This window comes from Lontra canadensis, unplaced genomic scaffold (assembly GCF_010015895.1).
Source record: "Lontra canadensis isolate GAN:19392208 unplaced genomic scaffold, GSC_riverotter_1.0 scaffold6, whole genome shotgun sequence".
NCBI lineage: Eukaryota > Metazoa > Chordata > Mammalia > Carnivora > Mustelidae > Lontra > Lontra canadensis.
Genome location: NW_022631000.1, coordinates 33948684 through 33960925, shown reverse-complemented (window position 1 = coordinate 33960925; position 12242 = coordinate 33948684).

Sequence of the window (12242 nt, the reverse complement as noted above, 5' to 3'; positions counted from 1 at the left end):
TTGGTCTTTGTCTTGAGCTTTGGCTATCCCCTGTTTACCTTGTTTCCTTCTCTCTTATCATTACCCCTTCTCTCTACTCTAGCCATAGTGCTTTAGTTCCTTAAAAATTACATATTTTCTCTTGACTTAGGCCTTCTGCACATAAATATCTTCTGTCTAGAATATTTCTGTTCCCGTCCCCAAAACTCTGTCTTTTCCTTTTTTGTGCTCTCATATCCCTTTCCCTTTCGTTAGTACTCACTACCCTCTACTATATTTACTTGTCTCTGTGCACAGAAAAGTCCAGGAAGTAGTATGATCCCAGTAGCAATGAGCTAACCAAGCCACCAGATACTGGTTTCTAAATACTATTCAACAAGAGGAACCGTGTCTTCTTGGAGAAAAGGCTGATTTCAGGGGCAGAGGAGGGATAGGATGACCAGGAACATCTTTTGGGGCCAGAAAGTAAGGACCTGCTCAGAGAATAATGGGGCCATGTTGGAGGGATACAGAAGTCAGTTTGAAAGGACTTTTACTAGCCAAATCTGGGATAATATATCAAAATAAAAGATTGGTAAACAAATTACATCCACTGATTAGATTAGGGGCCCATCAGTGTATGATGATATAAATAAATGGATGATTAAATAGACAGAAAACCCTTCCTTGGATGGTTGATTAAATAGAAACGCTTTCTTGTAATACAAGGAACAACGTCGACTAATAAAAGTCAAAGGAATAATTGAATTATAAAATCATCATTTTGGGGATGCCTGGGTGGCACAGTTGGTTAAGCCACTGCCTTCGGCTCAGGTCATAATCCCGGGGTCCTGGAATCGAGTCCCACATCAGGCTTCTTGCTCGGCAGGGAGCCCGCTTCTCTCTCTGCCTCGTCTGCCACTCTGCCTGCTTGTGCGCTCGTGTGTGCTCTCTCTCTGACAAATAAATAAATAAAATCTTTTAAAAAATCATTTTCAACCTTCATAGAAATAATAAATTCAGGCAAGAAACATCAGTGGATGGCAAAATTAATGGATGAAAGATGGATCAAGGGACCCCTGGGTGGCTTAGTTGGTTGGACGACTGCCTTCGGCTCAGGTCATGATCCTGGAGTCTCCGGATCGAGTCCCGCATCGGGCTCCCGGCTCCGCAGGGAGTCTGCTTCTCTCTCTCTGACCTTCTCCTTGCTCATGCTCTCTCTCACTGTCTCTCTCTCAAATCAATAAATAAAATCTTTAAAAAAGAAAAAAAGAAAGAAAAAAGAAAGATGGATCAAGAACAGGGTTTATTTACATTGTTTCAAAGTATCTCCCTACAAAATAATCATACATGGAAAAAGAGTAACTTTATTGTGGAGAAACCTGAAGGTATGTCCTTATTTAAGTGATTGAAGTTAACATCAACAGTAGTGGAACAAATAAACATCATACATTATCCGATGGATGCAGTGAACCAAGCACCGAATCACTTCAGTGGTCTTGTCTATAATACATAACCCAACTGTGAGTAAACATCAAGCAAATCCAATTGGAGGGACATTCCACAAAATAATGAGTCTACAGTTATTCCAGTTATCTATTGGGTTTGTAACAAACACCCTAAAACCTAGTGGCTTAAAACAACACTATTTATTTTGCTACAATTTGGACAAGGTTCAGCAGGGATAGCCTTCTCAGTTCTAAGCTGTCATCTGGTACAGCCCAGAGCCTGGCTCTGCTCGGCCTTAAAGTGGCTTAAAGGCTGGGAGCTAGAATCATGTGAAAGTTTTTGCACTCACACCTGTGACACCTGATCTGGAAGACTCACACAACTGAGGGTTGGAACAGTTGCAGCCCCTCTGACATGTCTACTTCTCTATGGTCTCTTCATCATCACAGCTTTAGGGTAACTGGATTTTCTGCATGTCAGCTCAGGACTCCCAGGGAGTGTGTATATGTGTCTGTGTGAAAGAGAGAGCCAGATAGAAGGTTATATGGCCTTTTTAACCTAGCCTCATAAGTTACACAGGTCTACTGCTCTATATTTTGTTCATAGACTGAGGCACAGCAATTGTCTAGATTAAGAGACAGAATTCTAGAAGAGCATGTGGAACTGGAAATGTGGTGCAATGCTCAGAAAAATACAATTAGCACAGTCATCTTAGAAAATGAAGGTCATGGGAGGGCTAAGGAACTGTTCTAGATTGAAGGAGAGTAGAGAAATGACAACTGAGTAAATACATGCTCCTGGATTGAATCTTCTTGCTACAAAGGGTATTGTAGGATAACTGGCAAAACTTAAAGGCCCTCTGTAAGTGAAGGATATATGCGAGCTCTTTGTACTATTATTGCAACTTTGCTATAAGTTTGAAATCACTTCAAAATTTTAAAAGACAACACACACCATAGAATCTCACTGTTTAAAAATCTTGCGGTTAGAAGTGCCTGGGTGGTTAGTCAGTTAAGGGTCTGCCTTCATCTCAGGTCATGATCCCAGGGTCCTGGGATCGAGACCTATGTCAGACTCCCTGTTCAGTAGGGATTCTGCTTCTTCCTCTCTCTCTCTGTGTTCTCTCTAATTAATAAATTAATAATTTTTTTAATCTTGCAGTTAATCTTTTCACAAAGGAATAATTATGATAAAAATAACCACAGATATATGAGACATCCCTATCTTTAAACGTACTGTTTTGTTAAAGCAGAAGACCATTGAATAAACCTGCTAGAACACTTCATATGCTGAGGCACTATTATAAATTATTATATATATGAGCACATTTAATACAACGATCTTATGACATGGGTACTATCATTATCTCCTTGTCCTCTTAATTTGTGATTGAGAAAACTGAGAGACAAATTAACTAGCATAAGGTTATACAGTCAGTAAACCAGAAAACTGAGATTCAAAACAGGCCAACTGACTCTAGCCTTTTTATTGTTCATTAAGCATTCAAAATACACTTTGCAAAATATTCTTTAAAGCCACAAGTATCACTGGGTATATATTTAAGCAGACTAATGGCCCTATTACCACTGTTTCTTCCATCTATTTGCAGTGCTATAATTTTGATGGATTTTTTAACTGGTTATCCTTTATAAAACTCATGGGTATAAATTCAATGGGGGAGATATAGATATATATATATATATAGATATATATATATATATAGTAAAAATATGTAATGGAAAATTTACCATCTGAGCCATTTTTAAGTGAATAGTTCAGTAGTGCTAAGTATATTCACATTGTGTACAGCAGATTTCCATATTTTATCTTGAAAACTAAAACTCTACCCAATGAACAATTCCCCATTTCCCTCTTCTCTTAGCCCTGGTGGCCACCATTCCATTTTTTGTTTCTATGAATGTGACAGCTTTAGATACCTCATATAAGTGAAATCATACAGTATTCGTCTTTTTTTTTTTTAGTATTCATCTTTTAATAACTGATTTATTTCACTTAGCATAATGTCCTCAGGTTTCATCCATGCTATAACATGAGACAGGACTTCCTTCCATTTTAAGGCTGAATAATATTCTACTGAGTGTATGTGTGTGTATACCACATTTTATTTATCCATCTATCTGTCCGTGGACATTTGGATGGCTGCCACCTTTTGGCTGTTGTGAATAATATTGCTGTTGGAGGATTTGTATATTAAAAATAAAAAATATAGGAATGAAACACAGTGACTCATAAAACAACTTGCAGTGAGGGTGAAGAAAATTAAGTCCTTCAGGTTTTGAAATGCAGTATGCTTTCTGTTTTTGCACAAATAATGATAATGCTTTCTGTGGAATTTTTATTTATTTTTTAATTAATTAATTAATTTATTTATTTATTTTTCAGAGAGAGAGCACATGAACAGGGGAGGGGGCAAAGGGAGAGGAAGAAGCAGACTCCCTGCTGAGCAGAGAGTCTGACGTGGGACTCCATCCCAGGACCCTGAGATCATGACCTGAGCCCAAGGCAGACTCTTAACCGACTTAGCCACCCAGGCCCCACTATTTTTTAATTTTTTAAAAAATATTTAGTTAAGAGAGACTGTGAGTGAGAGAGAGAGAGCATGAGTGGAAGGCAGGAGCAGAGGGAGAGGGAGAAGCAGACTCCCTGCTGAGCAGGGAACCAAATGCAGGATGTGATGCTGGAACCCAGGACTCTGGGATCATGACCTGAACTGGAAGCAGGTGCTTAACTGACTGAGCCATTCAGGAGCCCCTGCATGGAATTTTTAAACTTAGGACTTTAAGCTGTTTTCATATGTTAAAATCACTTATCTTCACATAACATCCATGAATTTAATATACTGGCAGTAGGCATCATAATATTCATACAAATACCAGGCTCGATTTGCAAACAATGGTTTGATGTTTTGGTTTTGTTTTTGTTTTTTAAGATTTTACTTATTTGACAGAAATCACAAGTAGGCAGAGAGGCAGGCAGGCAGAGAGAGAGGGGGAAGCAGGCTCCCTGCTGAGCAGAGAGCCCGATGTGAGGCTCAATCCCAGAACCCTGAGATCATGACCTGAGCCAAAGGCAGAGGCTTTAACCCACTGAGCCACCCAGGTGCCCCTGGTTTGAAGTTTTTATTTTTACCTTTTCCTAGGAATCAGCTGCGCATTCAGAGCCTCATTTCAACCCAGATACCACAAATCTTAGGTGACTAGAAAAAAGCAGCATGACCCCACTTTTCTTAGGACATGTTATAAGAATAGCTGCTTTTCCTAAAAGGAGAAACTTCACAAAGTTTGCATTTCCATACCTATTCCTGTTTTATCTAAGATGTCTTTCCTTATTGGTAGTGTTAGTTGCCCAAAGTAAAATTCTTTCTCTGCGACTCGCTTGTTGGAAAAGGTAGGTAACCAGTTAATTAGTATTTCAAAAGTCTATAAAAAGTGTGAAGGTACTTCCTAAGGATACCCAAGGGAATTTCAGGGTGGGACAAACATGGTAAAACAATCTGGTAGTCACTTCCCAACCTCCCCCTCACACATTTGTTACCTCTTTCTCCAACTTACTTCATCTCTTAACCAATTAAACTCATCTTTTGTCTGTCCTATCATTCATTCTCATATTTCTCTCTGCCCTTTAACTGCCTGCTATTTTACACACACACACACACACACACACACACATACACACAAACACACAAACACACACAAAGAATGTTTGGTTTGGGGTGGTTGTATTTTAACTTTCAGAGAATTAAATAGGTATATGAAAACACTTTTTCTAAATGATAAAGCACCATAAAAATATTAGTTATTTTCAGAATATGGTGTCATGACTAACACATTGTAAATATACAACATACGATTGTGAAATGTTTCACTAAAGGATTATATACTCTGTCCTTATTTTGAAAACCGTGTACATTAAAACATGGCAAGATATGGGGAAATTTTATTTAAAGATTTTATTTATTTACTTGACAGAGAGAGATCACAAGTAGACAGAGAGGCAGGCAGAGAGAGAGTGGGGGGAAGCAGGCTCCCTGCTGAGCAGAGAGTCTGATGCAGGGCTCAATCCCAGGACCCTGAGATCACGACCTGAGCTGAAGGCAGAGGCTTAACCCACTGAGCCACCCAGGCGCGATATGGGGAAATTTTTACAGAAAAATAAAAGATATGTGAATCTCTAAAACAATATTAAAATGAAAACAAACAACATCAAGACCCCAGTCATGAAAGGGGGAGATAAAATTCAAAAATTAGTCCTTACAAATAGTTAATAAACATAATGTGCTACTTAAAATATTTTGGTATCATCTTCCCAATCTAAAAATCGCAAAATATAACAGAAAAAAAAATTTAGGAGTCAAACATGGCAATATTGGAAAATCATGTAGGAGGTCACAAGCTGAAAAAAAAAATGTTGGTAGTTGGAGTGTGAAATGGCATAACCACTTTAGAAAGCATTCTGGCAGTTTCTTAGAAAGTTAAATATACATATATCACACAACTCAGCAATCCCCTATTCAAGGTAATTGCCCAAGAGAACTGAAAACACTGGGGTACCTGGGTGGTTCAGTTGCTAAGCGTCTCCCTTCCGCTCAGATCATGATCCCAGGGTCCTGGGATCGAGCCCCACATCAGGCTCCCTTCTCAGCAGGAAGCCTGCTTCTCCCTCTTCCACTCCCCCTGCTTGTGTTCCCTCTCTCACTATGTCTCTCTCTGTGAAATAAATAAATAAATATTAAAAATCTTTTAAAAAAGAAAAGAAATGAAAACATGTTTACATAAACACCTGTACACAGTATTTATAGTGACTTTATTCATAACTGCCAAAACTGGAAAAAATTCAAATGTCCTTGGACTAGTGAATGAATAATAAACACATGCTGGCATGTCCATACAGCAAAGTACTACTCAGCCAAAACAAAGAAAGGGGGTGAGGAGTGGGGGAGGACTATCAATACAAGTGACAACATAGATGAATCTCAATGCGCTTTGCTAACTGAAAGAGGCCAGACTCAAAAGGCTATGTATTGTATGATTCCATTTATATGACATTTTAGAAAAGCAAAACTATAGGGAGAGAAAACAGGTCAGTGGGGCTTTGGGAGCTGGAGGATAGATGGAGAGATGGTCTTCAAAATAGGGCAAGAGACTTTTTGGAGTGATAAATCTTCCATATTTTGATTGTGGTGTTGGTTACATAACTATTTGTCAAAATAGGTTGTATTTATCTAAGCGTATAGAACTGGAAAGTAAAATTTTACTTTTCTAAATTATACCACAATAAACCTGATTTCTCCACAAACAACATTGCCAAAAAAGCAATGAAAAAATTCTGAAGGATGTATAAAAGATAACAGTCAGATGACAGTGAGCTGGAAAACCAGTCAAGAAATCTGCAACCACACATAGATGTAAAAGGGGCCACTAGATGGTGGTGTTCATTTTTGTAACAGAGCCCAGGAAAAACTTGGAAGCTCAAGAGATCACAGGCCTGCCAGAGGAGCAGTTTTTTGGCAGATTGCCTGTAATCCACAGCTCCTTCTGTCTAGCCTTGAGCTATAGTTTCTGAGTCTTCGCTAAGCCAGTTCTCCCAGCCTTCTGCTGATTCTGGGACACCGTCAATATCCTTCCAGTAAAACTCTGTCTCCCTGCTTCTGTTTTTGTTTTCTAAAACTGACTGAATAGAAGAACTAATAACAGTCATTAACCAATTTATTTTTTGTTTGTTTTTCTTCATTATGGAGAGTTTTGAGTATGTACAGAATAAACAGACTGGTAAAATAATCCCCCAATAAACCCATCAATTCTGAGTCATTGATAATCTGCTGTTCTTAATTCAGCAAGCTTCCACCATCTCCAATCCTCATACAAATAATTTTCTACAGTCCTTCTTTTTAATGGGATAAAATTTACATATGTTAAAATAGCCTTATTTTTAAAGCAGTTTTAGGTTCATAGCAAAATTGAGCAGAAAGTACAGAGATTTCCCATATACTCCTGTCCCCACTCATGCACATCCCCCACAACCTGCACTGACACATCATTATCACCCAAAGCCCATAGGTTATATCGGGGCTGACTCTTGCTGGTGTACCTTCTACAGGTTGGACAAATACATTATGACATGTAATTACCATTTTAGTATACAGACCAGTTTCAGTCCCCTAAACCTCCTCTGTTCTCCATCTATTCACCCCTACCTTCCCCTAAGTCCTGCCAAAGTGCAGAAATTTTAACTGTACAATTACAATTTATCAGGGCGCCTGGCTAGCTCAGTTGGTAGAACACGTGACGCTGGATTTTGGGGTTGTGAGTCTGAGTCCCAGGTTGGGTGTAGTGATGACTTAAAAATTCAAAAAAAGACGGGGCACCTGGGTTAAAGCCTCTGCCTTTGGCTCAGGTCATGGTCTCAGGGTTCTGGGATCGAGCCCCGCATCGGGCTTTCTGCTCCACAAGCAGGGAGACTGCTTCTCCATCTCTCTCTGCCTACTGATCTCTCTCTATCAAATGAATAAATAAAAAATCTTAAAAAAGAAATTTAAAAAAAGAATTCCGATTTGTCTTTGAAGGACTTAGTCTGGAAGTTCCCAATAACGTAGACCAAAAAGAAAAAAAGATAGTTATGAGAGAAAAGAGAGAAATCCAGTTGTGATAAAAATTTTGAACTCTAAGAAAAGGAAAGAGGTGGAAAGCCTCGAGGTGGAAAAACAAGATACCAGCAAAGGATCAAAAATTGGGTTGATATTAACTAACCATAATATAATAGTATGTGATAAGAACTTTTCTTTTATTAAAATTCAATTAGCCAACATACAGTACATCATAAGTTTTTAATGAAGTGTTCATTGATTCATTAGTTATGTATAAATTGTGTTCATCACATCACGTGCCCTCCTTAATGCCCATCACCCAGTTACCCCATCCCTCATCCACCTCCCCTTCTGCAACCCTGTTTGTTTCCCAGTCAAGAGTCTTTTATGGTTTGTCTCCCTCTCTGATTTCTTCTCATTCAGTTTTCCCTCCCTTCCCCTATGGTCCTCTGCGCTATGTCTTATAATCCATATATGAGTGAAACCATATGATAATTGTGTTTCTTTGACTGACTTAGTTCACTTAGCCTAATATCCTCTAGTTCCATCCACATCTATGTAAATGGTAGGTATTCATCCTTTCTGATGGCTGAGTAATATTCCACTGTATATATAAACCACATCTTCTTTCTCCATTCAGAACTTTTCTGATGTAGTTCATATCTTACTTTTGAGAGCTTCAGGCTCAGATTGCAAGAAAAATATATGAAGTTTTTTTAAAAATATGTATACATATAAATGTAAACATATGTTTTTATCATTAAAAGAATACAAACTGGGGCGCCTGGGTGGCTCAGTGGGTTGAGCCGCTGCCTTCGGCTCAGGTCATGATCTCAGGGTCCTGGGATCGAGTCCCGCATCGGGCTCTCTGCTCATCAGGGAGCCTGCTTCTCTCTCTCTCTGCCTGCCTCTCTGTCTACTTGTGATCTCTGTCTGTCAAATAAATAAATAAAATCTTAAAAAAAAAAAGAATACAAACTAAAATAACATCACATTCGTACTTATCAACTGGTATAGACTGACAGATTTGATATATAAAGGGTTAATGTGGCCAAGCAGATGTGATTAATCACAGTTAAAGTGTAAATTGGCACAAAAATTTTTGCAGGTCTATTGACACTATTATCACATTTTAAATATACATTTTCACCCAGAAATTTTACTTCTAAAATACTTCTAAAATATATGTATGTGTGAGGGATAGTGAAAACAAACCATCAAACATGAAAGAACCTAAATGGACCGTATCATCAATATGATACGTCATATCATCAATATGAGATTTGTCGGTGAATTTTAGCAAATTCATACAATGGACTCTGATAGGCCTAGGATGGACCCTGTGTTCATCATTCTGGTCACTGGAGCATGTGCAAGGGAGAATGGGAAAGTACAGAGTGGAGCAATTGAAAGCAAGAAGGGATTGTGGCTACCACCAGGAGGGGTGCTTTGGCAGTTGCACCAGCTTCACCAGAACACCTCAATCAGGGAAGACCAGGAAAAAGAACGGTATTACCAGAAGTGAGTGAGGGGCATTAAGTATGCAAAAGGAACAGCTGTTTGTAATAGTAGTGGCTAAAGTTTCCATGCAGCGTCAGTCTGGTTTTCATAGTGAGAGTTGCTCCACGTTTGCGGAGGTACCCTGAGAGCCTAGTGGGAGAGCATGCCTGTTTATAGGGATGTGTTTCAGTCTGTCCCACAAGAGTACTAGGAGGTCTTCTGAGAAAGAAATCGCTATTTGGGCATCACTTAGCAGTGAAGACTTATTTCTGCTCCATGTGGCATCAGCAAGCAGAGCTTAATTTGGGGCTGGAGGATTCATTTTCAGTGTAGCTCTTGTACATGGCAACCGAGTTGATGCTGCTGACTGGCAGGGAGCCTGCTTCGCCCTCTCTCTCTCTTTCTCTGCCTGCCTCTCTGCCTACTTGTGATCTCTGTCTGTCAAATGAATAAATAAAATCTTTAAAAAATAATAAATTTAAAAAATAAAATAAAAATAAAATAAAAATTACACACAATTCTTAAAATAATAGAAAACTTCCTTGAACTTGAGAAACTTTTATATTTAGATTGAAATGATTCACTGATACCCAGTACGACAAATTTAAAGTATATCTACAAGTTCCTTGATACTCCTCCCTTCAAGAAGTAAAACTTTATTCTCCTTCCCTTAAAGGTAGGATGGGCTTAGTGACTTGCTTGTAGTTAATAGAATATGATGAAGTATGTAACTCTTGACACTGTGTCTGAAAAGCATTGTAACTTCTTCCTTCTTCCTTCCCATAAATCACTTGCTCTGAGGGAAGCCAGCTGCCATTTCAGAAAGACACTAAGCATCTCTACAGAGACTCACATGACAAGGAACTGAGGCCTCCTGCCAACATCCATGTGATTGAGCCATGTTAGAAGTCGATCCTCTAGCTCCAGCCAAGCATTCAGATGACTAAAGCCCCAGCTCACATTTTCACAGAAACCTCATGAGAAATACTTAGCCAGAACCATCCAGCTAAGTCATATCTGAATTCCTAGCCAATAGCAATTATGGGATAAAATGATCATTGTTTTAAGGTGCTAAATTTTGGAATAATATGTAACCCAGCAGTAGATCATAAATATACCCAAGAAGGATGAAGATTTTAAAAAATAAGGGCACATCTAGAAATTAGAAAAAAAAAAAAGCAAACAAACACCAGAGAGAACAAGCTACTTAGAAATAAAATCTGATGAAAACATCTTGATGGTAATAATTAAAGTTGTAAGTCAACAACGACATTTGGATAAGCAAAGATTCAGTTTGCCACTATATCCTCTTTTCAAAAATAATGAAGAAATTTTCAAATTATATAAAAATGGAATAGAATTTAATCATGACCACCTTGAAGATCCTAGGGAAAGATAAAGAATACAGAAAAAGCTATTTTACAATATTTAAGTGGTTGGAAACAGTATGAATAATTTGTAATATGAGTTTTGAAATAAAAATAATTTCCACCTACATAGCATAGTAGTAAACTTTCTAATACATAATACATCATTCAACAAGTATTTGCTAAAACTTATCATGCCCATGTACTTTAAAAAGACATTTCAGCAAGTCTGTGTACTTTGAAGACATTTTTTAAGAATGAAGGTTCAAGGCCTTGCTCAGCTTTGCTCAAGGGTTGCTCAACCAGTTAAGCACCAAATTCTTGATTTCAGCTCAGATCATGATCTCTCAGGCTCATACGATCAAGCCCTCCTGGGCCTGGAGCCAGCTTAAAATTCTCTCTTCCTCTGCCCCTCCTCACCACTTGGTCTCTCTCTCTCTTGCTCAAAATGAAGAAAGAATGAACACAGGTTCAAGACCAGTCCTTAAAGAGTTGCAAAGCATTTCCTGAAGCATTGCATAAAATTAGTTTTCAGAAGTGTAGTATTTGTATTAATTTGGTTTCCTGTCCAAAATCTACACTACATTTAACTAAGGTGTAACTTAAAAAAATTTTTTATTTATTTGAGAGAGACAGTGTGTGCACCAGTAGGGGAGTAGCGGGAGATGGAGAGAGAGAATCTTGAGCACTGAGTGTGGAGCTCCAAAGGGGGCTTGACCTCCTCACCCTGATATGGTGACCACAGGGGAGCTCAAGAGTTGGATGCTTAACCACTGACCTACCCAGGTGCCCCATAAATGCGTAACTTTTTGCATTCAAATTTTAATGTCCATCTTCAGGAAACCAACCTTTTCCTTCTTATTAATTTTGAGATGAGTAAGTTATTACAACTTGTGACTATTTGGGAAAAGCCAGCAATAACATGTTTTATCTTCTAAATGATGTGAGGTTTGGTATGTTTAACTTTTTTTTTTTTTTTTAAGATTTTGTTTATTTGACAGGCAGATATCACAAGTAGGCAAAGAGGCAGGTAGAGAGCAAGGAGGAAGCAGGCTCCTCGCTGAGCAAGGAGCCCCATGCGCGGCTCGATGCGGGGTTAGATCCCAGGATTCTGGGATCATAACCAAAGCGGAAGGCAGAGGCTTAACCCACTGAGCCACCCGGGCGCCCCTGGTATGTTTAACTTTTAAGCATAGGTTGTTTTTAGTATTCGTTATCCAATGGAAAACAGTATGCAATATAAATAAACATTATATATATATATATATATATATATATATATATATATATATTTCCTACACATTACAATTAATGCTATTGGTTCCCTAACGTTATTTTCTCTTATCATTTCAATGCTGCATATA